Source organism: Leptodactylus fuscus, chromosome 1 (assembly GCF_031893055.1).
Source record: "Leptodactylus fuscus isolate aLepFus1 chromosome 1, aLepFus1.hap2, whole genome shotgun sequence".
Taxonomy (NCBI): Eukaryota; Metazoa; Chordata; class Amphibia; order Anura; family Leptodactylidae; genus Leptodactylus; species Leptodactylus fuscus.
In genome coordinates this window covers 95479956-95504325 of record NC_134265.1, presented here as the reverse complement: position 1 = coordinate 95504325, position 24370 = coordinate 95479956, and the positions used below count along the sequence as shown (strand labels likewise).

The 24370-nt window shown below is 52.2% G+C and overlaps 24 non-coding genes and 5 pseudogenes across 24 annotated transcripts; all 29 read right to left on the bottom strand.

Annotated features, from left to right (window-relative positions):
* Positions 1-578: 578 nt before the first annotated feature.
* LOC142191095 (5S ribosomal RNA) lies at positions 579-697 on the bottom strand. The gene has a single exon (XR_012714708.1). It is a non-coding gene; the product is annotated as a 5S ribosomal RNA (ribosomal RNA).
* A 714-nt stretch (positions 698-1411) lies between these two features.
* On the bottom strand, positions 1412-1530 carry LOC142191094 (5S ribosomal RNA). Its single transcript, XR_012714707.1, has one exon. It is a non-coding gene; the product is annotated as a 5S ribosomal RNA (ribosomal RNA).
* Positions 1531-2244: 714 nt separating this feature from the next.
* Positions 2245-2353, bottom strand: LOC142190373 (5S ribosomal RNA; annotated as a pseudogene).
* Positions 2354-3067: 714 nt separating this feature from the next.
* Positions 3068-3176, bottom strand: LOC142190468 (5S ribosomal RNA; annotated as a pseudogene).
* A 714-nt stretch (positions 3177-3890) lies between these two features.
* LOC142191093 (5S ribosomal RNA) lies at positions 3891-4009 on the bottom strand. Its single transcript, XR_012714706.1, has one exon. It is a non-coding gene; the product is annotated as a 5S ribosomal RNA (ribosomal RNA).
* Positions 4010-4723: 714 nt separating this feature from the next.
* Positions 4724-4842, bottom strand: LOC142191092 (5S ribosomal RNA). Its single transcript, XR_012714705.1, has one exon. It is a non-coding gene; the product is annotated as a 5S ribosomal RNA (ribosomal RNA).
* Positions 4843-5556: 714 nt separating this feature from the next.
* On the bottom strand, positions 5557-5675 carry LOC142191090 (5S ribosomal RNA). The gene has a single exon (XR_012714703.1). It is a non-coding gene; the product is annotated as a 5S ribosomal RNA (ribosomal RNA).
* Positions 5676-6390: 715 nt separating this feature from the next.
* On the bottom strand, positions 6391-6509 carry LOC142190253 (5S ribosomal RNA). The gene has a single exon (XR_012714177.1). It is a non-coding gene; the product is annotated as a 5S ribosomal RNA (ribosomal RNA).
* A 714-nt stretch (positions 6510-7223) lies between these two features.
* LOC142191089 (5S ribosomal RNA) lies at positions 7224-7342 on the bottom strand. The gene has a single exon (XR_012714702.1). It is a non-coding gene; the product is annotated as a 5S ribosomal RNA (ribosomal RNA).
* Positions 7343-8056: 714 nt separating this feature from the next.
* Positions 8057-8155, bottom strand: LOC142190566 (5S ribosomal RNA; annotated as a pseudogene).
* Positions 8156-8869: 714 nt separating this feature from the next.
* Positions 8870-8988, bottom strand: LOC142190063 (5S ribosomal RNA). Its single transcript, XR_012714000.1, has one exon. It is a non-coding gene; the product is annotated as a 5S ribosomal RNA (ribosomal RNA).
* Positions 8989-9703: 715 nt separating this feature from the next.
* LOC142190175 (5S ribosomal RNA) lies at positions 9704-9822 on the bottom strand. Its single transcript, XR_012714104.1, has one exon. It is a non-coding gene; the product is annotated as a 5S ribosomal RNA (ribosomal RNA).
* Positions 9823-10536: 714 nt separating this feature from the next.
* On the bottom strand, positions 10537-10655 carry LOC142190293 (5S ribosomal RNA). Its single transcript, XR_012714215.1, has one exon. It is a non-coding gene; the product is annotated as a 5S ribosomal RNA (ribosomal RNA).
* A 714-nt stretch (positions 10656-11369) lies between these two features.
* Positions 11370-11488, bottom strand: LOC142190062 (5S ribosomal RNA). Its single transcript, XR_012713999.1, has one exon. It is a non-coding gene; the product is annotated as a 5S ribosomal RNA (ribosomal RNA).
* Positions 11489-12203: 715 nt separating this feature from the next.
* On the bottom strand, positions 12204-12322 carry LOC142189989 (5S ribosomal RNA). Its single transcript, XR_012713930.1, has one exon. It is a non-coding gene; the product is annotated as a 5S ribosomal RNA (ribosomal RNA).
* Positions 12323-13036: 714 nt separating this feature from the next.
* On the bottom strand, positions 13037-13155 carry LOC142189757 (5S ribosomal RNA). Its single transcript, XR_012713713.1, has one exon. It is a non-coding gene; the product is annotated as a 5S ribosomal RNA (ribosomal RNA).
* Positions 13156-13870: 715 nt separating this feature from the next.
* LOC142189907 (5S ribosomal RNA) lies at positions 13871-13989 on the bottom strand. Its single transcript, XR_012713854.1, has one exon. It is a non-coding gene; the product is annotated as a 5S ribosomal RNA (ribosomal RNA).
* A 715-nt stretch (positions 13990-14704) lies between these two features.
* Positions 14705-14823, bottom strand: LOC142190252 (5S ribosomal RNA). Its single transcript, XR_012714176.1, has one exon. It is a non-coding gene; the product is annotated as a 5S ribosomal RNA (ribosomal RNA).
* A 714-nt stretch (positions 14824-15537) lies between these two features.
* On the bottom strand, positions 15538-15656 carry LOC142191088 (5S ribosomal RNA). The gene has a single exon (XR_012714701.1). It is a non-coding gene; the product is annotated as a 5S ribosomal RNA (ribosomal RNA).
* A 714-nt stretch (positions 15657-16370) lies between these two features.
* Positions 16371-16469, bottom strand: LOC142190565 (5S ribosomal RNA; annotated as a pseudogene).
* Positions 16470-17183: 714 nt separating this feature from the next.
* On the bottom strand, positions 17184-17302 carry LOC142190178 (5S ribosomal RNA). Its single transcript, XR_012714107.1, has one exon. It is a non-coding gene; the product is annotated as a 5S ribosomal RNA (ribosomal RNA).
* A 714-nt stretch (positions 17303-18016) lies between these two features.
* On the bottom strand, positions 18017-18135 carry LOC142190060 (5S ribosomal RNA). Its single transcript, XR_012713997.1, has one exon. It is a non-coding gene; the product is annotated as a 5S ribosomal RNA (ribosomal RNA).
* A 715-nt stretch (positions 18136-18850) lies between these two features.
* LOC142190372 (5S ribosomal RNA) lies at positions 18851-18959 on the bottom strand (annotated as a pseudogene).
* A 714-nt stretch (positions 18960-19673) lies between these two features.
* LOC142190292 (5S ribosomal RNA) lies at positions 19674-19792 on the bottom strand. Its single transcript, XR_012714214.1, has one exon. It is a non-coding gene; the product is annotated as a 5S ribosomal RNA (ribosomal RNA).
* Positions 19793-20506: 714 nt separating this feature from the next.
* LOC142190059 (5S ribosomal RNA) lies at positions 20507-20625 on the bottom strand. Its single transcript, XR_012713996.1, has one exon. It is a non-coding gene; the product is annotated as a 5S ribosomal RNA (ribosomal RNA).
* A 715-nt stretch (positions 20626-21340) lies between these two features.
* Positions 21341-21459, bottom strand: LOC142191086 (5S ribosomal RNA). The gene has a single exon (XR_012714700.1). It is a non-coding gene; the product is annotated as a 5S ribosomal RNA (ribosomal RNA).
* Positions 21460-22173: 714 nt separating this feature from the next.
* On the bottom strand, positions 22174-22292 carry LOC142189756 (5S ribosomal RNA). The gene has a single exon (XR_012713712.1). It is a non-coding gene; the product is annotated as a 5S ribosomal RNA (ribosomal RNA).
* A 459-nt stretch (positions 22293-22751) lies between these two features.
* Positions 22752-22870, bottom strand: LOC142189875 (5S ribosomal RNA). The gene has a single exon (XR_012713824.1). It is a non-coding gene; the product is annotated as a 5S ribosomal RNA (ribosomal RNA).
* A 714-nt stretch (positions 22871-23584) lies between these two features.
* Positions 23585-23703, bottom strand: LOC142191085 (5S ribosomal RNA). Its single transcript, XR_012714699.1, has one exon. It is a non-coding gene; the product is annotated as a 5S ribosomal RNA (ribosomal RNA).
* Between the last annotated feature and the right edge of the window lie 667 nt (positions 23704-24370).

The following is a 24370-nucleotide window of genomic DNA, read 5'->3' as shown; positions in this document are numbered from 1 at the left end:
GCAAGAGCTGGGGGCGGCCCTTATACCCACAGGTGTTGTTCAGCAACCAGTCACAGGCCGCAGCCGCCCTCTTTCAAAAGGGCTGGGCGCAAGGTCTGCGCAGGGCTAAGAAACCATCCCGGGGGTGAAAGAAAGAGCAAGCTGGACCAGAGCCCATTGTCCAGGAGTCGGCTAAGGAAGAAGTTGAGATGGTTGCCCGTGCCTGGAAGCGAAGCTGCTTTTCAGTCAGCTTCTCTTTTCTTAGGGCACGTTGTCTGCAAAGATGTTCAGCCTGTGTTGCCCTGTAAATTGGTCTGCAGGTTACTAGCTATGGCTTCCAGCCCGGCGGGAGGCCCAGATACTATGGAAATGAAGCCTGCTATTATTAAAAGTAAAAAGCCACAACGCTGGTGGCCACCACGCCCGCTGCGGCTGCTAAGAGTGATAGCGGTAAGACTGAGAATACTAGGATTTTGCAAGGCCTAAAGAGTGCAAGAGAGAAAGCGAATGTAAAAGAAGCAAGTGTGCAGTGTAAAAAGTGAATGTAAAAATGGCATAGAGGAGAGTGACCCCTGCTGGTGGAAGTGAGGAAAAGCAAAAGCCTACAGCACCTGGTATTCCCAGGCGGTCTCCCATCCAAGTACTAACCAGGCCCGACCCTGCTTAGCTTCCGAGATCAGACGAGATCGGGCGTGTTCAGGGTGGTGTGGCCGTAGGCGGAGACAAACTTCTCACTTACTCCTCTTCTACTTTGCAGCCTGGCTGCTGGCAGCTCTTTGCACTACTTCACGCTAGACCTTTTTGTTCACTTTTTGCCTTCTCTTAAGGGAACTTCATACTCCAACAGGAGCAGTGCAAGAGCTGGGGGCGGCCCTTATACCCACAGGTGTTGTTCAGCAACCAGTCACAGGCCGCAGCCGCCCTCTTTCAAAAGGGCTAGGCGCAAGGTCTGCGCAGGGCTAAGAAACCATCCCGGGGGTGAAAGAAAGAGCAAGCTGGACCAGAGCCCATTGTCCAGGAGTCGGCTAAGGAAGAAGTTGAGATGGTTGCCCGTGCCTGGAAGCGAAGCTGCTTTTCAGTCAGCTTCTCTTTTCTTAGGGCACGTTGTCTGCAAAGATGTTCAGCCTGTGTTGCCCTGTAAATTGGTCTGCAGGTTACTAGCTATGGCTTCCAGCCCGGCGGGAGGCCCAGATACTATGGAAATGAAGCCTGCTATTATTAAAAGTAAAAAGCCACAACGCTGGTGGCCACCACGCCCGCTGCGGCTGCTAAGAGTGATAGCGGTAAGACTGAGAATACTAGGATTTTGCAAGGCCTAAAGAGTGCAAGAGAGAAAGCGAATGTAAAAGAAGCAAGTGTGCAGTGTAAAAAGTGAATGTAAAAATGGCATAGAGGAGAGTGACCCCTGCTGGTGGAAGTGAGGAAAAGCAAAAGCCTACAGCACCTGGTATTCCCAGGCGGTCTCCCATCCAAGTACTAACCAGGCCCGACCCTGCTTAGCTTCCGAGATCAGACGAGATCGGGCGTGTTCAGGGTGGTGTGGCCGTAGGCAGAGACAGGCTTCTCACTTACTCCTCTTCTACTTTGCAGCCTGGCTGCTGGCAGCCCTTTGCACTACTTCACGCTAGACCTTTTTCTTCACTTTTTGCCTTCTCTTAAGGGAACTTCATACTCCAACAGGAGCAGTGCAAGAGCTGGGGGCGGCCCTTATACCCACAGGTGTTGTTCAGCAACCAGTCACAGGCCGCAGCCGCCCTCTTTCAAAAGGGCTGGGCGCAAGGTCTGCGCAGGGCTAAGAAACCATCCTGGGGGTGAAAGAAAGAGCAAGCTGGACCAGAGCCCATTGTCCAGGAGTCGGCTAAGGAAGAAGTTGAGATGGTTGCCCGTGCCTGGAAGCGAAGCTGCTTTTCAGTCAGCTTCTCTTTTCTTAGGGCGCGTTGTCTGCAAAGATGTTCAGCCTGTGTTGCCCTGTAAATTGGTCTGCAGGTTACTAGCTATGGCTTCCAGCCCGGCGGGAGGCCCAGATACTATGGAAATGAAGCCTGCTATTATTAAAAGTAAAAAGCCACAACGCTGGTGGCCACCACGCCCGCTGCGGCTGCTAAGAGTGATAGCGGTAAGACTGAGAATACTAGGATTTTGCAAGGCCTAAAGAGTGCAAGAGAGAAAGCGAATGTAAAAGAAGCAAGTGTGCAGTGTAAAAAGTGAATGTAAAAATGGCATAGAGGAGAGTGACCCCTGCTGGTGGAAGTGAGGAAAAGCAAAAGCCTACAGCACCTGGTATTCCCAGGCGGTCTCCCATCCAAGTACTAACCAGGCCCGACCCTGCTTAGCTTCCGAGATCAGGCGTGTTCAGGGTGGTGTGGCCGTAGGCAGAGACAGGCTTCTCACTTACTCCTCTTCTACTTTGCAGCCTGGCTGCTGGCAGCCCTTTGCACTACTTCACGCTAGACCTTTTTCTTCACTTTTTGCCTTCTCTTAAGGGAACTTCATACTCCAACAGGAGCAGTGCAAGAGCTGGGGGCGGCCCTTATACCCACAGGTGTTGTTCAGCAACCAGTCACAGGCCGCAGCCGCCCTCTTTCAAAAGGGCTGGGCGCAAGGTCTGCGCAGGGCTAAGAAACCATCCCGGGGGTGAAAGAAAGAGCAAGCTGGACCAGAGCCCATTGTCCAGTAGTCGGCTAAGGAAGAAGTTGAGATGGTTGCCCGTGCCTGGAAGCGAAGCTGCTTTTCAGTCAGCTTCTCTTTTCTTAGGGCGCGTTGTCTGCAAAGATGTTCAGCCTGTGTTGCCCTGTAAATTGGTCTGCAGGTTACTAGCTATGGCTTCCAGCCCGGCGGGAGGCCCAGATACTATGGAAATGAAGCCTGCTATTATTAAAAGAAAAAAGCCACAACGCTGGTGGCCACCACGCCCGCTGCGGCTGCTAAGAGTGATAGCGGTAAGACTGAGAATACTAGGATTTTGCAAGGCCTAAAGAGTGCAAGAGAGAAAGCGAATGTAAAAGAAGCAAGTGTGCAGTGTAAAAAGTGAATGTAAAAATGGCATAGAGGAGAGTGACCCCTGCTGGTGGAAGTGAGGAAAAGCAAAAGCCTACAGCACCTGGTATTCCCAGGCGGTCTCCCATCCAAGTACTAACCAGGCCCGACCCTGCTTAGCTTCCGAGATCAGACGTGTTCAGGGTGGTGTGGCCGTAGGCAGAGACAGGCTTCTCACTTACTCCTCTTCTACTTTGCAGCCTGGCTGCTGGCAGCCCTTTGCACTACTTCACGCTAGACCTTTTTCTTCACTTTTTGCCTTCTCTTAAGGGAACTTCATACTCCAACAGGAGCAGTGCAAGAGCTGGGGGCGGCCCTTATACCCACAGGTGTTGTTCAGCAACCAGTCACAGGCCGCAGCCGCCCTCTTTCAAAAGGGCTGGGCGCAAGGTCTGCGCAGGGCTAAGAAACCATCCTGGGGGTGAAAGAAAGAGCAAGCTGGACCAGAGCCCATTGTCCAGGAGTCGGCTAAGGAAGAAGTTGAGATGGTTGCCCGTGCCTGGAAGCGAAGCTGCTTTTCAGTCAGCTTCTCTTTTCTTAGGGCGCGTTGTCTGCAAAGATGTTCAGCCTGTGTTGCCCTGTAAATTGGTCTGCAGGTTACTAGCTATGGCTTCCAGCCCGGCGGGAGGCCCAGATACTATGGAAATGAAGCCTGCTATTATTAAAAGTAAAAAGCCACAACGCTGGTGGCCACCACGCCCGCTGCGGCTGCTAAGAGTGATAGCGGTAAGACTGAGAATACTAGGATTTTGCAAGGCCTAAAGAGTGCAAGAGAGAAAGCGAATGTAAAAGAAGCAAGTGTGCAGTGTAAAAAGTGAATGTAAAAATGGCATAGAGGAGAGTGACCCCTGCTGGTGGAAGTGAGGAAAAGCAAAAGCCTACAGCACCTGGTATTCCCAGGCGGTCTCCCATCCAAGTACTAACCAGGCCCGACCCTGCTTAGCTTCCGAGATCAGACGAGATCGGGCGTGTTCAGGGTGGTGTGGCCGTAGGCAGAGACAGGCTTCTCACTTACTCCTCTTCTACTTTGCAGCCTGGCTGCTGGCAGCTCTTTGCACTACTTCACGCTAGACCTTTTTCTTCACTTTTTGCCTTCTCTTAAGGGAACTTCATACTCCAACAGGAGCAGTGCAAGAGCTGGGGGCGGCCCTTATACCCACAGGTGTTGTTCAGCAACCAGTCACAGGCCGCAGCCGCCCTCTTTCAAAAGGGCTGGGCGCAAGGTCTGCGCAGGGCTAAGAAACCATCCCGGGGGTGAAAGAAAGAGCAAGCTGGACCAGAGCCCATTGTCCAGGAGTCGGCTAAGGAAGAAGTTGAGATGGTTGCCCGTGCCTGGAAGCGAAGCTGCTTTTCAGTCAGCTTCTCTTTTCTTAGGGCACGTTGTCTGCAAAGATGTTCAGCCTGTGTTGCCCTGTAAATTGGTCTGCAGGTTACTAGCTATGGCTTCCAGCCCGGCGGGAGGCCCAGATACTATGGAAATGAAGCCTGCTATTATTAAAAGTAAAAAGCCACAACGCTGGTGGCCACCACGCCCGCTGCGGCTGCTAAGAGTGATAGCGGTAAGACTGAGAATACTAGGATTTTGCAAGGCCTAAAGAGTGCAAGAGAGAAAGCGAATGTAAAAGAAGCAAGTGTGCAGTGTAAAAAGTGAATGTAAAAATGGCATAGAGGAGAGTGACCCCTGCTGGTGGAAGTGAGGAAAAGCAAAAGCCTACAGCACCTGGTATTCCCAGGCGGTCTCCCATCCAAGTACTAACCAGGCCCGACCCTGCTTAGCTTCCGAGATCAGACGAGATCGGGCGTGTTCAGGGTGGTGTGGCCGTAGGCAGAGACAGGCTTCTCACTTACTCCTCTTCTACTTTGCAGCCTGGCTGCTGGCAGCCCTTTGCACTACTTCACGCTAGACCTTTTTCTTCACTTTTTGCCTTCTCTTAAGGGAACTTCATACTCCAACAGGAGCAGTGCAAGAGCTGGGGGCGGCCCTTATACCCACAGGTGTTGTTCAGCAACCAGTCACAGGCCGCAGCCGCCCTCTTTCAAAAGGGCTGGGCGCAAGGTCTGCGCAGGGCTAAGAAACCATCCCGGGGGTGAAAGAAAGAGCAAGCTGGACCAGAGCCCATTGTCCAGGAGTCGGCTAAGGAAGAAGTTGAGATGGTTGCCCGTGCCTGGAAGCGAAGCTGCTTTTCAGTCAGCTTCTCTTTTCTTAGGGCACGTTGTCTGCAAAGATGTTCAGCCTGTGTTGCCCTGTAAATTGGTCTGCAGGTTACTAGCTATGGCTTCCAGCCCGGCGGGAGGCCCAGATACTATGGAAATGAAGCCTGCTATTATTAAAAGTAAAAAGCCACAACGCTGGTGGCCACCACGCCCGCTGCGGCTGCTAAGAGTGATAGCGGTAAGACTGAGAATACTAGGATTTTGCAAGGCCTAAAGAGTGCAAGAGAGAAAGCGAATGTAAAAGAAGCAAGTGTGCAGTGTAAAAAGTGAATGTAAAAATGGCATAGAGGAGAGTGACCCCTGCTGGTGGAAGTGAGGAAAAGCAAAAGCCTACAGCACCTGGTATTCCCAGGCGGTCTCCCATCCAAGTACTAACCAGGCCCGACCCTGCTTAGCTTCCGAGATCAGACGAGATCGGGCGTGTTCAGGGTGGTGTGGCCGTAGGCAGAGACAGGCTTCTCACTTACTCCTCTTCTACTTTGCAGCCTGGCTGCTGGCAGCTCTTTGCACTACTTCACGCTAGACCTTCTTCTTCACTTTTTGCCTTCTCTTAAGGGAACTTCATACTCCAACAGGAGCAGTGCAAGAGCTGGGGTGCGGCCCTTATACCCACAGGTGTTGTTCAGCAACCAGTCACAGGCCGCAGCCGCCCTCTTTCAAAAGGGCTGGGCGCAAGGTCTGCGCAGGGCTAAGAAACCATCCCGGGGGTGAAAGAAAGAGCAAGCTGGACCAGAGCCCATTGTCCAGTAGTCGGCTAAGGAAGAAGTTGAGATGGTTGCCCGTGCCTGGAAGCGAAGCTGCTTTTCAGTCAGCTTCTCTTTTCTTAGGGCGCGTTGTCTGCAAAGATGTTCAGCCTGTGTTGCCCTGTAAATTGGTCTGCAGGTTACTAGCTATGGCTTCCAGCCCGGCGGGAGGCCCAGATACTATGGAAATGAAGCCTGCTATTATTAAAAGTAAAAAGCCACAACGCTGGTGGCCACCACGCCCGCTGCGGCTGCTAAGAGTGATAGCGGTAAGACTGAGAATACTAGGATTTTGCAAGGCCTAAAGAGTGCAAGAGAGAAAGCGAATGTAAAAGAAGCAAGTGTGCAGTGTAAAAAGTGAATGTAAAAATGGCATAGAGGAGAGTGACCCCTGCTGGTGGAAGTGAGGAAAAGCAAAAGCCTACAGCACCTGGTATTCCCAGGCGGTCTCCCATCCAAGTACTAACCAGGCCCGACCCTGCTTAGCTTCCGAGATCAGACGAGAAAGGGCGTGTTCAGGGTGGTGTGGCTGTAGGCAGAGACAGGCTTCTCACTTACTCCTCTTCTACTTTGCAGCCTGGCTGCTGGCAGCCCTTTGCACTACTTCACGCTAGACCTTTTTCTTCACTTTTTGCCTTCTCTTAAGGGAACTTCATACTCCAACAGGAGCAGTGCAAGAGCTGGGGGCGGCCCTTATACCCACAGGTGTTGTTCAGCAACCAGTCACAGGCCGCAGCCGCCCTCTTTCAAAAGGGCTGGGCGCAAGGTCTGCGCAGGGCTAAGAAACCATCCCAGGGGTGAAAGAAAGAGCAAGCTGGACCAGAGCCCATTGTCCAGTAGTCGGCTAAGGAAGAAGTTGAGATGGTTGCCCGTGCCTGGAAGCGAAGCTGCTTTTCAGTCAGCTTCTCTTTTCTTAGGGCGCGTTGTCTGCAAAGATGTTCAGCCTGTGTTGCCCTGTAAATTGGTCTGCAGGTTACTAGCTATGGCTTCCAGCCCGGCGGGAGGCCCAGATACTATGGAAATGAAGCCTGCTATTATTAAATGAAAAAAGCCACAACGCTGGTGGCCACCACGCCCGCTGCGGCTGCTAAGAGTGATAGCGGTAAGACTGAGAATACTAGGATTTTGCAAGGCCTAAAGAGTGCAAGAGAGAAAGCGAATGTAAAAGAAGCAAGTGTGCAGTGTAAAAAGTGAATGTAAAAATGGCATAGAGGAGAGTGAGCCCTGCTGGTGGAAGTGAGGAAAAGCAAAAGCCTACAGCACCTGGTATTCCCAGGCGGTCTCCCATCCAAGTACTAACCAGGCCCGACCCTGCTTAGCTTCCGAGATCAGACGAGATCGGGCGTGTTCAGGGTGGTGTGGCCGTAGGCAGAGACAGGTTTCTCACTTACTCCTCTTCTACTTTGCAGCCTGGCTGCTGGCAGCCCTTTGCACTACTTCACGCTAGACCTTTTTCTTCACTTTTTGCCTTCTCTTAAGGGAACTTCATACTCCAACAGGAGCAGTGCAAGAGCCGGGGGCGGCCCTTATACCCACAGGTGTTGTTCAGCAACCAGTCACAGGCCGCAGCCGCCCTCTTTCAAAAGGGCTGGGCGCAAGGTCTGCGCAGGGCTAAGAAACCATCCCGGGGGTGAAAGAAAGAGCAAGCTGGACCAGAGCCCATTGTCCAGGAGTCGGCTAAGGAAGAAGTTGAGATGGTTGCCCGTGCCTGGAAGCGAAGCTGCTTTTCAGTCAGCTTCTCTTTTCTTAGGGCGCGTTGTCTGCAAAGATGTTCAGCCTGTGTTGCCCTGTAAATTGGTCTGCAGGTTACTAGCTATGGCTTCCAGCCCGGCGGGAGGCCCAGATACTATGGAAATGAAGCCTGCTATTATTAAAAGTAAAAAGCCACAACGCTGGTGGCCACCACGCCCGCTGCGGCTGCTAAGAGTGATAGCGGTAAGACTGAGAATACTAGGATTTTGCAAGGCCTAAAGAGTGCAAGAGAGAAAGCGAATGTAAAAGAAGCAAGTGTGCAGTGTAAAAAGTGAATGTAAAAATGGCATAGAGGAGAGTGACCCCTGCTGGTGGAAGTGAGGAAAAGCAAAAGTCTACAGCACCTGGTATTCCCAGGCGGTCTCCCATCCAAGTACTAACCAGGCCCGACCCTGCTTAGCTTCCGAGATCAGGGTGGTGTGGCCGTAGGCAGAGACAGGCTTCTCACTTACTCCTCTTCTACTTTGCAGCCTGGCTGCTGGCAGCCCTTTGCACTACTTCACGCTAGACCTTTTTCTTCACTTTTTGCCTTCTCTTAAGGGAACTTCATACTCCAACAGGAGCAGTGCAAGAGCTGGGGGCGGCCCTTATACCCACAGGTGTTGTTCAGCAACCAGTCACAGGCCGCAGCCGCCCTCTTTCAAAAGGGCTGGGCGCAAGGTCTGCGCAGGGCTAAGAAACCATCCCGGGGGTGAAAGAAAGAGCAAGCTGGACCAGAGCCCATTGTCCAGGAGTCGGCTAAGGAAGAAGTTGAGATGGTTGCCCGTGCCTGGAAGCGAAGCTGCTTTTCAGTCAGCTTCTCTTTTCTTAGGGCGCGTTGTCTGCAAAGATGTTCAGCCTGTGTTGCCCTGTAAATTGGTCTGCAGGTTACTAGCTATGGCTTCCAGCCCGGCGGGAGGCCCAGATACTATGGAAATGAAGCCTGCTATTATTAAAAGTAAAAAGCCACAACGCTGGTGGCCACCACGCCCGCTGCGGCTGCTAAGAGTGATAGCGGTAAGACTGAGAATACTAGGATTTTGCAAGGCCTAAAGAGTGCAAGAGAGAAAGCGAATGTAAAAGAAGCAAGTGTGCAGTGTAAAAAGTGAATGTAAAAATGGCATAGAGGAGAGTGACCCCTGCTGGTGGAAGTGAGGAAAAGCAAAAGCCTACAGCACCTGGTATTCCCAGGCGGTCTCCCATCCAAGTACTAACCAGGCCCGACCCTGCTTAGCTTCCGAGATCAGACGAGATCGGGCGTGTTCAGGCTGGTGTGGCCGTAGGCAGAGACAGGCTTCTCACTTACTCCTCTTCTACTTTGCAGCCTGGCTGCTGGCAGCTCTTTGCACTACTTCACGCTAGACCTTCTTCTTCACTTTTTGCCTTCTCTTAAGGGAACTTCATACTCCAACAGGAGCAGTGCAAGAGCTGGGGGGCGGCCCTTATACCCACAGGTGTTGTTCAGCAACCAGTCACAGGCCGCAGCCGCCCTCTTTCAAAAGGGCTGGGCGCAAGGTCTGCGCAGGGCTAAGAAACCATCCCGGGGGTGAAAGAAAGAGCAAGCTGAACCAGAGCCCATTGTCCAGGAGTCGGCTAAGGAAGAAGTTGAGATGGTTGCCCGTGCCTGGAAGCGAAGCTGCTTTTCAGTCAGCTTCTCTTTTCTTAGGGCACGTTGTCTGCAAAGATGTTCAGCCTGTGTTGCCCTGTAAATTGGTCTGCAGGTTACTAGCTATGGCTTCCAGCCCGGCGGGAGGCCCAGATACTATGGAAATGAAGCCTGCTATTATTAAAAGTAAAAAGCCACAACGCTGGTGGCCACCACGCCCGCTGCGGCTGCTAAGAGTGATAGCGGTAAGACTGAGAATACTAGGATTTTGCAAGGCCTAAAGAGTGCAAGAGAGAAAGCGAATGTAAAAGAAGCAAGTGTGCAGTGTAAAAAGTGAATGTAAAAATGGCATAGAGGAGAGTGACCCCTGCTGGTGGAAGTGAGGAAAAGCAAAAGCCTACAGCACCTGGTATTCCCAGGCGGTCTCCCATCCAAGTACTAACCAGGCCCGACCCTGCTTAGCTTCTGAGATCAGACGAGATCGGGCGTGTTCGGGGTGGTGTGGCCGTAGGCAGAGACAGGCTTCTCACTTACTCCTCTTCTACTTTGCAGCCTGGCTGCTGGCAGCCCTTTGCACTACTTCACGCTAGACCTTTTTCTTCACTTTTTGCCTTCTCTTAAGGGAACTTCATACTCCAACAGGAGCAGTGCAAGAGCTGGGGGCGGCCCTTATACCCACAGGTGTTGTTCAGCAACCAGTCACAGGCCGCAGCCGCCCTCTTTCAAAAGGGCTGGGCGCAAGGTCTGCGCAGGGCTAAGAAACCATCCCGGGGGTGAAAGAAAGAGCAAGCTGGACCAGAGCCCATTGTCCAGGAGTCGGCTAAGGAAGAAGTTGAGATGGTTGCCCGTGCCTGGAAGCGAAGCTGCTTTTCAGTCAGCTTCTCTTTTCTTAGGGCGCGTTGTCTGCAAAGATGTTCAGCCTGTGTTGCCCTGTAAATTGGTCTGCAGGTTACTAGCTATGGCTTCCAGCCCGGCGGGAGGCCCAGATACTATGGAAATGAAGCCTGCTATTATTAAAAGTAAAAAGCCACAACGCTGGTGGCCACCACGCCCGCTGCGGCTGCTAAGAGTGATAGCGGTAAGACTGAGAATACTAGGATTTTGCAAGGCCTAAAGAGTGCAAGAGAGAAAGCGAATGTAAAAGAAGCAAGTGTGCAGTGTAAAAAGTGAATGTAAAAATGGCATAGAGGAGAGTGACCCCTGCTGGTGGAAGTGAGGAAAAGCAAAAGCCTACAGCACCTGGTATTCCCAAGCGGTCTCCCATCCAAGTACTAACCAGGCCCGACCCTGCTTAGCTTCCGAGATCAGACGAGAAAGGGCGTGTTCAGGGTGGTGTGGCTGTAGGCAGAGACAGGCTTCTCACTTACTCCTCTTCTACTTTGCAGCCTGGCTGCTGGCAGCCCTTTGCACTACTTCACGCTAGACCTTTTTCTTCACTTTTTGCCTTCTCTTAAGGGAACTTCATACTCCAACAGGAGCAGTGCAAGAGCTGGGGGCGGCCCTTATACCCACAGGTGTTGTTCAGCAACCAGTCACAGGCCGCAGCCGCCCTCTTTCAAAAGGGCTGGGCGCAAGGTCTGCGCAGGGCTAAGAAACCATCCCGGGGGTGAAAGAAAGAGCAAGCTGGACCAGAGCCCATTGTCCAGTAGTTGGCTAAGGAAGAAGTTGAGATGGTTGCCCGTGCCTGGAAGCGAAGCTGCTTTTCAGTCAGCTTCTCTTTTCTTAGGGCGCGTTGTCTGCAAAGATGTTCAGCCTGTGTTGCCCTGTAAATTGGTCTGCAGGTTACGAGCTATGGCTTCCAGCCCGGCGGGAGGCCCAGATACTATGGAAATGAAGCCTGCTATTATTAAAAGAAAAAAGCCACAACGCTGGTGGCCACCACGCCCGCTGCGGCTGCTAAGAGTGATAGCGGTAAGACTGAGAATACTAGGATTTTGCAAGGCCTAAAGAGTGCAAGAGAGAAAGCGAATGTAAAAGAAGCAAGTGTGCAGTGTAAAAAGTGAATGTAAAAATGGCATAGAGGAGAGTGACCCCTGCTGGTGGAAGTGAGGAAAAGCAAAAGCCTACAGCACCTGGTATTCCCAGGCGGTCTCCCATCCAAGTACTAACCAGGCCCGACCCTGCTTAGCTTCCGAGATCAGACGAGATCGGGCGTGTTCAGGCTGGTGTGGCCGTAGGCAGAGACAGGCTTCTCACTTACTCCTCTTCTACTTTGCAGCCTGGCTGCTGGCAGCTCTTTGCACTACTTCACGCTAGACCTTCTTCTTCACTTTTTGCCTTCTCTTAAGGGAACTTCATACTCCAACAGGAGCAGTGCAAGAGCTGGGGGGCGGCCCTTATACCCACAGGTGTTGTTCAGCAACCAGTCACAGGCCGCAGCCGCCCTCTTTCAAAAGGGCTGGGCGCAAGGTCTGCGCAGGGCTAAGAAACCATCCCGGGGGTGAAAGAAAGAGCAAGCTGGACCAGAGCCCATTGTCCAGGAGTCGGCTAAGGAAGAAGTTGAGATGGTTGCCCGTGCCTGGAAGCGAAGCTGCTTTTCAGTCAGCTTCTCTTTTCTTAGGGCACGTTGTCTGCAAAGATGTTCAGCCTGTGTTGCCCTGTAAATTGGTCTGCAGGTTACTAGCTATGGCTTCCAGCCCGGCGGGAGGCCCAGATACTATGGAAATGAAGCCTGCTATTATTAAAAGTAAAAAGCCACAACGCTGGTGGCCACCACGCCCGCTGCGGCTGCTAAGAGTGATAGCGGTAAGACTGAGAATACTAGGATTTTGCAAGGCCTAAAGAGTGCAAGAGAGAAAGCGAATGTAAAAGAAGCAAGTGTGCAGTGTAAAAAGTGAATGTAAAAATGGCATAGAGGAGAGTGACCCCTGCTGGTGGAAGTGAGGAAAAGCAAAAGCCTACAGCACCTGGTATTCCCAGGCGGTCTCCCATCCAAGTACTAACCAGGCCCGACCCTGCTTAGCTTCTGAGATCAGACGAGATCGGGCGTGTTCAGGGTGGTGTGGCCGTAGGCGGAGACAAACTTCTCACTTACTCCTCTTCTACTTTGCAGCCTGGCTGCTGGCAGCTCTTTGCACTACTTCACGCTAGACCTTTTTCTTCACTTTTTGCCTTCTCTTAAGGGAACTTCATACTCCAACAGGAGCAGTGCAAGAGCTGGGGGCGGCCCTTATACCCACAGGTGTTGTTCAGCAACCAGTCACAGGCCGCAGCCGCCCTCTTTCAAAAGGGCTGGGCGCAAGGTCTGCGCAGGGCTAAGAAACCATCCCGGGGGTGAAAGAAAGAGCAAGCTGGACCAGAGCCCATTGTCCAGGAGTCGGCTAAGGAAGAAGTTGAGATGGTTGCCCGTGCCTGGAAGCGAAGCTGCTTTTCAGTCAGCTTCTCTTTTCTTAGGGCACGTTGTCTGCAAAGATGTTCAGCCTGTGTTGCCCTGTAAATTGGTCTGCAGGTTACTAGCTATGGCTTCCAGCCCGGCGGGAGGCCCAGATACTATGGAAATGAAGCCTGCTATTATTAAAAGTAAAAAGCCACAACGCTGGTGGCCACCACGCCCGCTGCGGCTGCTAAGAGTGATAGCGGTAAGACTGAGAATACTAGGATTTTGCAAGGCCTAAAGAGTGCAAGAGAGAAAGCGAATGTAAAAGAAGCAAGTGTGCAGTGTAAAAAGTGAATGTAAAAATGGCATAGAGGAGAGTGACCCCTGCTGGTGGAAGTGAGGAAAAGCAAAAGCCTACAGCACCTGGTATTCCCAGGCGGTCTCCCATCCAAGTACTAACCAGGCCCGACCCTGCTTAGCTTCCGAGATCAGACGAGATCGGGCATGTTCAGGGTGGTGTGGCCGTAGGCGGAGACAGGCTTCTCACTTACTCCTCTTCTACTTTGCAGCCTGGCTGCTGGCAGCTCTTTGCACTACTTCACGCTAGACCTTCTTCTTCACTTTTTGCCTTCTCTTAAGGGAACTTCATACTCCAACAGGAGCAGTGCAAGAGCTGGGGGGCGGCCCTTATACCCACAGGTGTTGTTCAGCAACCAGTCACAGGCCGCAGCCGCCCTCTTTCAAAAGGGCTGGGCGCAAGGTCTGCGCAGGGCTAAGAAACCATCCCGGGGGTGAAAGAAAGAGCAAGCTGGACCAGAGCCCATTGTCCAGTAGTCGGCTAAGGAAGAAGTTGAGATGGTTGCCCGTGCCTGGAAGCGAAGCTGCTTTTCAGTCAGCTTCTCTTTTCTTAGGGCGCGTTGTCTGCAAAGATGTTCAGCCTGTGTTGCCCTGTAAATTGGTCTGCAGGTTACTAGCTATGGCTTCCAGCCCGGCGGGAGGCCCAGATACTATGGAAATGAAGCCTGCTATTATTAAAAGTAAAAAGCCACAACGCTGGTGGCCACCACGCCCGCTGCGGCTGCTAAGAGTGATAGCGGTAAGACTGAGAATACTAGGATTTTGCAAGGCCTAAAGAGTGCAAGAGAGAAAGCGAATGTAAAAGAAGCAAGTGTGCAGTGTAAAAAGTGAATGTAAAAATGGCATAGAGGAGAGTGACCCCTGCTGGTGGAAGTGAGGAAAAGCAAAAGCCTACAGCACCTGCTATTCCCAGGCGGTCTCCCATCCAAGTACTAACCAGGCCCGACCCTGCTTAGCTTCCGAGATCAGACGAGATCGGGCGTGTTCAGGGTGGTGTGGCCGTAGGCAGAGACAGGCTTCTCACTTACTCCTCTTCTACTTTGCAGCCTGGCTGCTGGCAGCTCTTTGCACTACTTCACGCTAGACCTTCTTCTTCACTTTTTGCCTTCTCTTAAGGGAACTTCATACTCCAACAGGAGCAGTGCAAGAGCTGGGGTGCGGCCCTTATACCCACAGGTGTTGTTCAGCAACCAGTCACAGGCCGCAGCCGCCCTCTTTCAAAAGGGCTGGGCGCAAGGTCTGCGCAGGGCTAAGAAACCATCCCGGGGGTGAAAGAAAGAGCAAGCTGGACCAGAGCCCATTGTCCAGTAGTCGGCTAAGGAAGAAGTTGAGATGGTTGCCCGTGCCTGGAAGCGAAGCTGCTTTTCAGTCAGCTTCTCTTTTCTTAGGGCGCGTTGTCTGCAAAGATGTTCAGCCTGTGTTGCCCTGTAAATTGGTCTGCAGGTTACTAGCTATGGCTTCCAGCCCGGCGGGAGGCCCAGATACTATGGAAATGAAGCCTGCTATTATTAAAAGTAAAAAGCCACAACGCTGGTGGCCACCACGCCCGCTGCGGCTGCTAAGAGTGATAGCGGTAAGACTGAGAATACTAGGATTTTGCAAGGCCTAAAGAGTGCAAGAGAGAAAGCGAATGTAAAAGAAGCAAGTGTGCAGTGTAAAAAGTGAATGTAAAAATGGCATAGAGGAGAGTGACCCCTGCTGGTGGAAGTGAGGAAAAGCAAAAGCCTACAGCACCTGGTATTCCCAGGCGGTCTCCCATCCAAGTACTAACCAGGCCCGACCCTGCTTAGCTTCCGAGATCAGACGAGAAAGGGCGTGTTCAGGGTGGTGTGGCTGTAGGCAGAGACAAGCTTCTCACTTACTCCTCTTCTACTTTGCAGCCTGGCTGCTGGCAGCCCTTTGCACTACTTCACGCTAGACCTTTTTCTTCACTTTTTGCCTTCTCTTAAGGGAACTTCATACTCCAACAGGAGCAGTGCAAGAGCTGGGGGCGGCCCTTATACCCACAGGTGTTGTTCAGCAACCAGTCACAGGCCGCAGCCGCCCTCTTTCAAAAGGGCTGGGCGCAAGGTCTGCGCAGGGCTAAGAAACCATCCCAGGGGTGAAAGAAAGAGCAAGCTGGACCAGAGCCCATTGTCCAGTAGTCGGCTAAGGAAGAAGTTGAGATGGTTGCCCGTGCCTGGAAGCGAAGCTGCTTTTCAGTCAGCTTCTCTTTTCTTAGGGCGCGTTGTCTGCAAAGATGTTCAGCCTGTGTTGCCCTGTAAATTGGTCTGCAGGTTACTAGCTATGGCTTCCAGCCCGGCGGGAGGCCCAGATACTATGGAAATGAAGCCTGCTATTATTAAATGAAAAAAGCCACAACGCTGGTGGCCACCACGCCCGCTGCGGCTGCTAAGAGTGATAGCGGTAAGACTGAGAATACTAGGATTTTGCAAGGCCTAAAGAGTGCAAGAGAGAAAGCGAATGTAAAAGAAGCAAGTGTGCAGTGTAAAAAGTGAATGTAAAAATGGCATAGAGGAGAGTGAGCCCTGCTGGTGGAAGTGAGGAAAAGCAAAAGCCTACAGCACCTGGTATTCCCAGGCGGTCTCCCATCCAAGTACTAACCAGGCCCGACCCTGCTTAGCTTCCGAGATCAGACGAGATCGGGCGTGTTCAGGGTGGTGTGGCCGTAGGCAGAGACAGGCTTCTCACTTACTCCTCTTCTACTTTGCAGCCTGGCTGCTGGCAGCCCTTTGCACTACTTCACGCTAGACCTTTTTCTTCACTTTTTGCCTTCTCTTAAGGGAACTTCATACTCCAACAGGAGCAGTGCAAGAGCCGGGGGCGGCCCTTATACCCACAGGTGTTGTTCAGCAACCAGTCACAGGCCGCAGCCGCCCTCTTTCAAAAGGGCTGGGCGCAAGGTCTGCGCAGGGCTAAGAAACCATCCCGGGGGTGAAAGAAAGAGCAAGCTGGACCAGAGCCCATTGTCCAGGAGTCGGCTAAGGAAGAAGTTGAGATGGTTGCCCGTGCCTGGAAGCGAAGCTGCTTTTCAGTCAGCTTCTCTTTTCTTAGGGCGCGTTGTCTGCAAAGATGTTCAGCCTGTGTTGCCCTGTAAATTGGTCTGCAGGTTACTAGCTATGGCTTCCAGCCCGGCGGGAGGCCCAGATACTATGGAAATGAAGCCTGCTATTATTAAAAGTAAAAAGCCACAACGCTGGTGGCCACCACGCCCGCTGCGGCTGCTAAGAGTGATAGCGGTAAGACTGAGAATACTAGGATTTTGCAAGGCCTAAAGAGTGCAAGAGAGAAAGCGAATGTAAAAGAAGCAAGTGTGCAGTGTAAAAAGTGAATGTAAAAATGGCATAGAGGAGAGTGACCCCTGCTGGTGGAAGTGAGGAAAAGCAAAAGTCTACAGCACCTGGTATTCCCAGGCGGTCTCCCATCCAAGTACTAACCAGGCCCGACCCTGCTTAGCTTCCGAGATCAGGGTGGTGTGGCCGTAGGCAGAGACAGGCTTCTCACTTACTCCTCTTCTACTTTGCAGCCTGGCTGCTGGCAGCCCTTTGCACTACTTCACGCTAGACCTTTTTCTTCACTTTTTGCCTTCTCTTAAGGGAACTTCATACTCCAACAGGAGCAGTGCAAGAGCTGGGGGCGGCCCTTATACCCACAGGTGTTGTTCAGCAACCAGTCACAGGCCGCAGCCGCCCTCTTTCAAAAGGGCTGGGCGCAAGGTCTGCGCAGGGCTAAGAAACCATCCCGGGGGTGAAAGAAAGAGCAAGCTGGACCAGAGCCCATTGTCCAGGAGTCGGCTAAGGAAGAAGTTGAGATGGTTGCCCGTGCCTGGAAGCGAAGCTGCTTTTCAGTCAGCTTCTCTTTTCTTAGGGCGCGTTGTCTGCAAAGATGTTCAGCCTGTGTTGCCCTGTAAATTGGTCTGCAGGTTACTAGCTATGGCTTCCAGCCCGGCGGGAGGCCCAGATACTATGGAAATGAAGCCTGCTATTATTAAAAGTAAAAAGCCACAACGCTGGTGGCCACCACGCCCGCTGCGGCTGCTAAGAGTGATAGCGGTAAGACTGAGAATACTAGGATTTTGCAAGGCCTAAAGAGTGCAAGAGAGAAAGCGAATGTAAAAGAAGCAAGTGTGCAGTGTAAAAAGTGAATGTAAAAATGGCATAGAGGAGAGTGACCCCTGCTGGTGGAAGTGAGGAAAAGCAAAAGCCTACAGCACTTGGTATTCCCAGGCGGAAACCCATCCAAGTACTAACCAGGCCCGACCCTGCTTAGCTTCCGAGATCAGACGAGATCGGGCGTGTTCAGGGTGGTGTGGCCGTAGGCAGAGACAGGCTTCTCACTTACTCCTCTTCTACTTTGCAGCCTGGCTGCTGGCAGCCCTTTGCACTACTTCACGCTAGACCTTTTTCTTCACTTTTTGCCTTCTCTTAAGGGAACTTCATACTCCAACAGGAGCAGTGCAAGAGCTGGGGGCGGCCCTTATACCCACAGGTGTTGTTCAGCAACCAGTCACAGGCCGCAGCCGCCCTCTTTCAAAAGGGCTGGGCGCAAGGTCTGCGCAGGGCTAAGAAACCATCCCGGGGGTGAAAGAAAGAGCAAGCTGGACCAGAGCCCATTGTCCAGTAGTTGGCTAAGGAAGAAGTTGAGATGGTTGCCCGTGCCTGGAAGCGAAGCTGCTTTTCAGTCAGCTTCTCTTTTCTTAGGGCGCGTTGTCTGCAAAGATGTTCAGCCTGTGTTGCCCTGTAAATTGGTCTGCAGGTTACGAGCTATGGCTTCCAGCCCGGCGGGAGGCCCAGATACTATGGAAATGAAGCCTGCTATTATTAAAAGAAAAAAGCCACAACGCTGGTGGCCACCACGCCCGCTGCGGCTGCTAAGAGTGATAGCGGTAAGACTGAGAATACTAGGATTTTGCAAGGCCTAAAGAGTGCAAGAGAGAAAGCGAATGTAAAAGAAGCAAGTGTGCAGTGTAAAAAGTGAATGTAAAAATGGCATAGAGGAGAGTGACCCCTGCTGGTGGAAGTGAGGAAAAGCAAAAGCCTACAGCACCTGGTATTCCCAGGCGGTCTCCCATCCAAGTACTAACCAGGCCCGACCCTGCTTAGCTTCCGAGATCAGACGAGATCGGGCGTGTTCAGGCTGGTGTGGCCGTAGGCAGAGACAGGCTTCTCACTTACTCCTCTTCTACTTTGCAGCCTGGCTGCTGGCAGCTCTTTGCACTACTTCACGCTAGACCTTCTTCTTCACTTTTTGCCTTCTCTTAAGGGAACTTAATACTCCAACAGGAGCAGTGCAAGAGCTGGGGGGCGGCCCTTATACCCACAGGTGTTGTTCAGCAACCAGTCACAGGCCGCAGCCGCCCTCTTTCAAAAGGGCTGGGCGCAAGGTCTGCGCAGGGCTAAGAAACCATCCCGGGGGTGAAAGAAAGAGCAAGCTGGACCAGAGCCCATTGTCCAGGAGTCGGCTAAGGAAGAAGTTGAGATGGTTGCCCGTGCCTGGAAGCGAAGCTGCTTTTCAGTCAGCTTCTCTTTTCTTAGGGCACGTTGTCTGCAAAGATGTTCAGCCTGTGTTGCCCTGTAAATTGGTCTGCAGGTTACTAGCTATGGCTTCCAGCCCGGCGGGAGGCCCAGATACTATGGAAATGAAGCCTGCTATTATTAAAAGTAAAAAGCCACAACGCTGGTGGCCACCACGCCCGCTGCGGCTGCTAAGAGTGATAGCGGTAAGACTGAGAATACTAGGATTTTGCAAGGCCTAAAGAGTGCAAGAGAGAAAGCGAATGTAAAAGAAGCAAGTGTGCAGTGTAAAAAGTGAATGTAAAAATGGCATAGAGGAGAGTGACCCCTGCTGGTGGAAGTGAGGAAAAGCAAAAGCCTACAGCACCTGGTATTCCCAGGCGGTCTCCCATCCAAGTACTAACCAGGCCCGACCCTGCTTAGCTTCCGAGATCAGGCGTGTTCAGGGTGGTGTGGCCGTAGGCAGAGACAGGCTTCTCACTTACTCCTCTTCTACTTTGCAGCCTGGCTGCTGGCAGCCCTTTGCACTACTTCACGCTAGACCTTTTTCTTCACTTTTTGCCTTCTCTTAAGGGAACTTCATACTCCAACAGGAGCAGTGCAAGAGCTGGGGGCGGCCCTTATACCCACAGGTGTTGTTCAGCAACCAGTCACAGGCCGCAGCCGCCCTCTTTCAAAAGGGCTGGGCGCAAGGTCTGCGCAGGGCTAAGAAACCATCCCGGGGGTGAAAGAAAGAGCAAGCTGGACCAGAGCCCATTGTCCAGGAGTCGGCTAAGGAAGAAGTTGAGATGGTTGCCCGTGCCTGGAAGCGAAGCTGCTTTTCAGTCAGCTTCTCTTTTATTAGGGCGCGTTGTCTGCAAAGATGTTCAGCCTGTGTTGCCCTGTAAATTGGTCTGCAGGTTACTAGCTATGGCTTCCAGCCCGGCGGGAGGCCCAGATACTATGGAAATGAAGCCTGCTATTATTAAAAGTAAAAAGCCACAACGCTGGTGGCCACCACGCCCGCTGCGGCTGCTAAGAGTGATAGCGGTAAGACTGAGAATACTAGGATTTTGCAAGGCCTAAAGAGTGCAAGAGAGAAAGCGAATGTAAAAGAAGCAAGTGTGCAGTGTAAAAAGTGAATGTAAAAATGGCATAGAGGAGAGTGACCCCTGCTGGTGGAAGTGAGGAAAAGCAAAAGCCTACAGCACCTGGTATTCCCAAGCGGTCTCCCATCCAAGTACTAACCAGGCCCGACCCTGCTTAGCTTCCGAGATCAGACGAGAAAGGGCGTGTTCAGGGTGGTGTGGCTGTAGGCAGAGACAGGCTTCTCACTTACTCCTCTTCTACTTTGCAGCCTGGCTGCTGGCAGCCCTTTGCACTACTTCACGCTAGACCTTTTTCTTCACTTTTTGCCTTCTCTTAAGGGAACTTCATACTCCAACAGGAGCAGTGCAAGAGCTGGGGGCGGCCCTTATACCCACAGGTGTTGTTCAGCAACCAGTCACAGGCCGCAGCCGCCCTCTTTCAAAAGGGCTGGGCGCAAGGTCTGCGCAGGGCTAAGAAACCATCCCGGGGGTGAAAGAAAGAGCAAGCTGGACCAGAGCCCATTGTCCAGTAGTTGGCTAAGGAAGAAGTTGAGATGGTTGCCCGTGCCTGGAAGCGAAGCTGCTTTTCAGTCAGCTTCTCTTTTCTTAGGGCGCGTTGTCTGCAAAGATGTTCAGCCTGTGTTGCCCTGTAAATTGGTCTGCAGGTTACGAGCTATGGCTTCCAGCCCGGCGGGAGGCCCAGATACTATGGAAATGAAGCCTGCTATTATTAAAAGAAAAAAGCCACAACGCTGGTGGCCACCACGCCCGCTGCGGCTGCTAAGAGTGATAGCGGTAAGACTGAGAATACTAGGATTTTGCAAGGCCTAAAGAGTGCAAGAGAGAAAGCGAATGTAAAAGAAGCAAGTGTGCAGTGTAAAAAGTGAATGTAAAAATGGCATAGAGGAGAGTGACCCCTGCTGGTGGAAGTGAGGAAAAGCAAAAGCCTACAGCACCTGGTATTCCCAGGCGGTCTCCCATCCAAGTACTAACCAGGCCCGACCCTGCTTAGCTTCCGAGATCAGACGAGATCGGGCGTGTTCAGGCTGGTGTGGCCGTAGGCAGAGACAGGCTTCTCACTTACTCCTCTTCTACTTTGCAGCCTGGCTGCTGGCAGCTCTTTGCACTACTTCACGCTAGACCTTCTTCTTCACTTTTTGCGTTCTCTTAAGGGAACTTCATACTCCAACAGGAGCAGTGCAAGAGCTGGGGGGCGGCCCTTATACCCACAGGTGTTGTTCAGCAACCAGTCACAGGCCGCAGCCGCCCTCTTTCAAAAGGGCTGGGCGCAAGGTCTGCGCAGGGCTAAGAAACCATCCCGGGGGTGAAAGAAAGAGCAAGCTGGACCAGAGCCCATTGTCCAGGAGTCGGCTAAGGAAGAAGTTGAGATGGTTGCCCGTGCCTGGAAGCGAAGCTGCTTTTCAGTCAGCTTCTCTTTTCTTAGGGCACGTTGTCTGCAAAGATGTTCAGCCTGTGTTGCCCTGTAAATTGGTCTGCAGGTTACTAGCTATGGCTTCCAGCCCGGCGGGAGGCCCAGATACTATGGAAATGAAGCCTGCTATTATTAAAAGTAAAAAGCCACAACGCTGGTGGCCACCACGCCCGCTGCGGCTGCTAAGAGTGATAGCGGTAAGACTGAGAATACTAGGATTTTGCAAGGCCTAAAGAGTGCAAGAGAGAAAGCGAATGTAAAAGAAGCAAGTGTGCAGTGTAAAAAGTGAATGTAAAAATGGCATAGAGGAGAGTGACCCCTGCTGGTGGAAGTGAGGAAAAGCAAAAGCCTACAGCACCTGGTATTCCCAGGCGGTCTCCCATCCAAGTACTAACCAGGCCCGACCCTGCTTAGCTTCCGAGATCAGACGAGATCGGGCGTGTTCAGGGTGGTGTGGCCGTAGGCGGAGACAAACTTCTCACTTACTCCTCTTCTACTTTGCAGCCTGGCTGCTGGCAGCTCTTTGCACTACTTCACGCTAGACCTTTTTCTTCACTTTTTGCCTTCTCTTAAGGGAACTTCATACTCCAACAGGAGCAGTGCAAGAGCTGGGGGCGGCCCTTATACCCACAGGTGTTGTTCAGCAACCAGTCACAGGCCGCAGCCGCCCTCTTTCAAAAGGGCTGGGCGCAAGGTCTGCGCAGGGCTAAGAAACCATCCCGGGGGTGAAAGAAAGAGCAAGCTGGACCAGAGCCCATTGTCCAGGAGTCGGCTAAGGAAGAAGTTGAGATGGTTGCCCGTGCCTGGAAGCGAAGCTGCTTTTCAGTCAGCTTCTCTTTTCTTAGGGCACGTTGTCTGCAAAGATGTTCAGCCTGTGTTGCCCTGTAAATTGGTCTGCAGGTTACTAGCTATGGCTTCCAGCCCGGCGGGAGGCCCAGATACTATGGAAATGAAGCCTGCTATTATTAAAAGTAAAAAGCCACAACGCTGGTGGCCACCACGCCCGCTGCGGCTGCTAAGAGTGATAGCGGTAAGACTGAGAATACTAGGATTTTGCAAGGCCTAAAGAGTGCAAGAGAGAAAGCGAATGTAAAAGAAGCAAGTGTGCAGTGTAAAAAGTGAATGTAAAAATGGCATAGAGGAGAGTGACCCCTGCTGGTGGAAGTGAGGAAAAGCAAAAGCCTACAGCACCTGGTATTCCCAGGCGGTCTCCCATCCAAGTACTAACCAGGCCCGACCCTGCTTAGCTTCCGAGATCAGACGAGATCGGGCATGTTCAGGGTGGTGTGGCCGTAGGCAGAGACAGGCTTCTCACTTACTCCTCTTCTACTTTGCAGCCTGGCTGCTGGCAGCTCTTTGCACTACTTCACGCTAGACCTTTTTCTTCACTTTTTGCCTTCTCTTAAGGGAACTTCATACTCCAACAGGAGCAGTGCAAGAGCTGGGGGGCGGCCCTTATACCCACAGGTGTTGTTCAGCAACCAGTCACAGGCCGCAGCCGCCCTCTTTCAAAAGGGCTGGGCGCAAGGTCTGCGCAGGGCTAAGAAACCATCCCGGGGGTGAAAGAAAGAGCAAGCTGGACCAGAGCCCATTGTCCAGTAGTCGGCTAAGGAAGAAGTTGAGATGGTTGCCCGTGCCTGGAAGCGAGTGCAAGAGAGAAAGCGAATGTAAAAGAAGCAAGTGTGCAGTGTAAAAAGTGAATGTAAAAATGGCATAGAGGAGAGTGACCCCTGCTGGTGGAAGTGAGGAAAAGCAAAAGCCTACAGCACCTGGTATTCCCAGGCGGTCTCCCATCCAAGTACTAACCAGGCCCGACCCTGCTTAGCTTCCAAGATCAGACGAGATCGGGCGTGTTCAGGGTGGTGTGGCCGTAGGCAGAGGCAGGCTTCTCACTTACTCCTCTTCTACTTTGCAGCCTGGCTGCTGGCAGCTCTTTGCACTACTTCACGCTAGACCTTTTTCTTCACTTTTTGCCTTCTCTTAAGGGAACTTCATACTCCAACAGGAGCAGTGCAAGAGCCGGGGGCGGCCCTTATACCCACAGGTGTTGTTCAGCAACCAGTCACAGGCCGCAGCCGCCCTCTTTCAAAAGGGCTGGGCGCAAGGTCTGCGCAGGGCTAAGAAACCATCCCGGGGGTGAAAGAAAGAGCAAGCTGGACCAGAGCCCATTGTCCAGTAGTCGGCTAAGGAAGAAGTTGAGATGGTTGCCCGTGCCTGGAAGCGAAGCTGCTTTTCAGTCAGCTTCTCTTTTCTTAGGGCGCGTTGTCTGCAAAGATGTTCAGCCTGTGTTGCCCTGTAAATTGGTCTGCAGGTTACTAGCTATGGCTTCCAGCCCGGCGGGAGGCCCAGATACTATGGAAATGAAGCCTGCTATTATTAAAAGTAAAAAGCCACAACGCTGGTGGCCACCACGCCCGCTGCGGCTGCTAAGAGTGATAGCGGTAAGACTGAGAATACTAGGATTTTGCAAGGCCTAAAGAGTGCAAGAGAGAAAGCGAATGTAAAAGAAGCAAGTGTGCAGTGTAAAAAGTGAATGTAAAAATGGCATAGAGGAGAGTGACCCCTGCTGGTGGAAGTGAGGAAAAGCAAAAGCCTACAGCACCTGGTATTCCCAGGCGGTCTCCCATCCAAGTACTAACCAGGCCCGACCCTGCTTAGCTTCCGAGATCAGACGAGATCGGGCGTGTTCAGGGTGGTGTGGCCGTAGGCAGAGACAGGCTTCTCACTTACTCCTCTTCTACTTTGCAGCCTGGCTGCTGGCAGCCCTTTGCACTACTTCACGCTAGACCTTTTTTTTCACTTTTTACCTTCTCTTAAGGGAACTTCATACTCCAACAGGAGCAGTGCAAGAGCTGGGGGCGGCCCTTATACCCACAGGTGTTGTTCAGCAACCAGTCACAGGCCGCAGCCGCCCTCTTTCAAAAGGGCTGGGCGCAAGGTCTGCGCAGGGCTAAGAAACCATCCCGGGGGTGAAAGAAAGAGCAAGCTGGACCAGAGCCCATTGTCCAGTAGTCGGCTAAGGAAGAAGTTGAGATGGTTGCCCGTGCCTGGAAGCGAAGCTGCTTTTCAGTCAGCTTCTCTTTTCTTAGGGCGCGTTGTCTGCAAAGATGTTCAGCCTGTGTTGCCCTGTAAATTGGTCTGCAGGTTACTAGCTATGGCTTCCAGCCCGGCGGGAGGCCCAGATACTATGGAAATGAAGCCTGCTATTATTAAAAGTAAAAAGCCACAACGCTGGTGGCCACCACGCCCGCTGCGGCTGCTAAGAGTGATAGCGATAAGACTGAGAATACTAGGATTTTGCAAGGCCTAAAGAGTGCAAGAGAGAAAGCGAATGTAAAAGAAGCAAGTGTGCAGTGTAAAAAGTGAATGTAAAAAT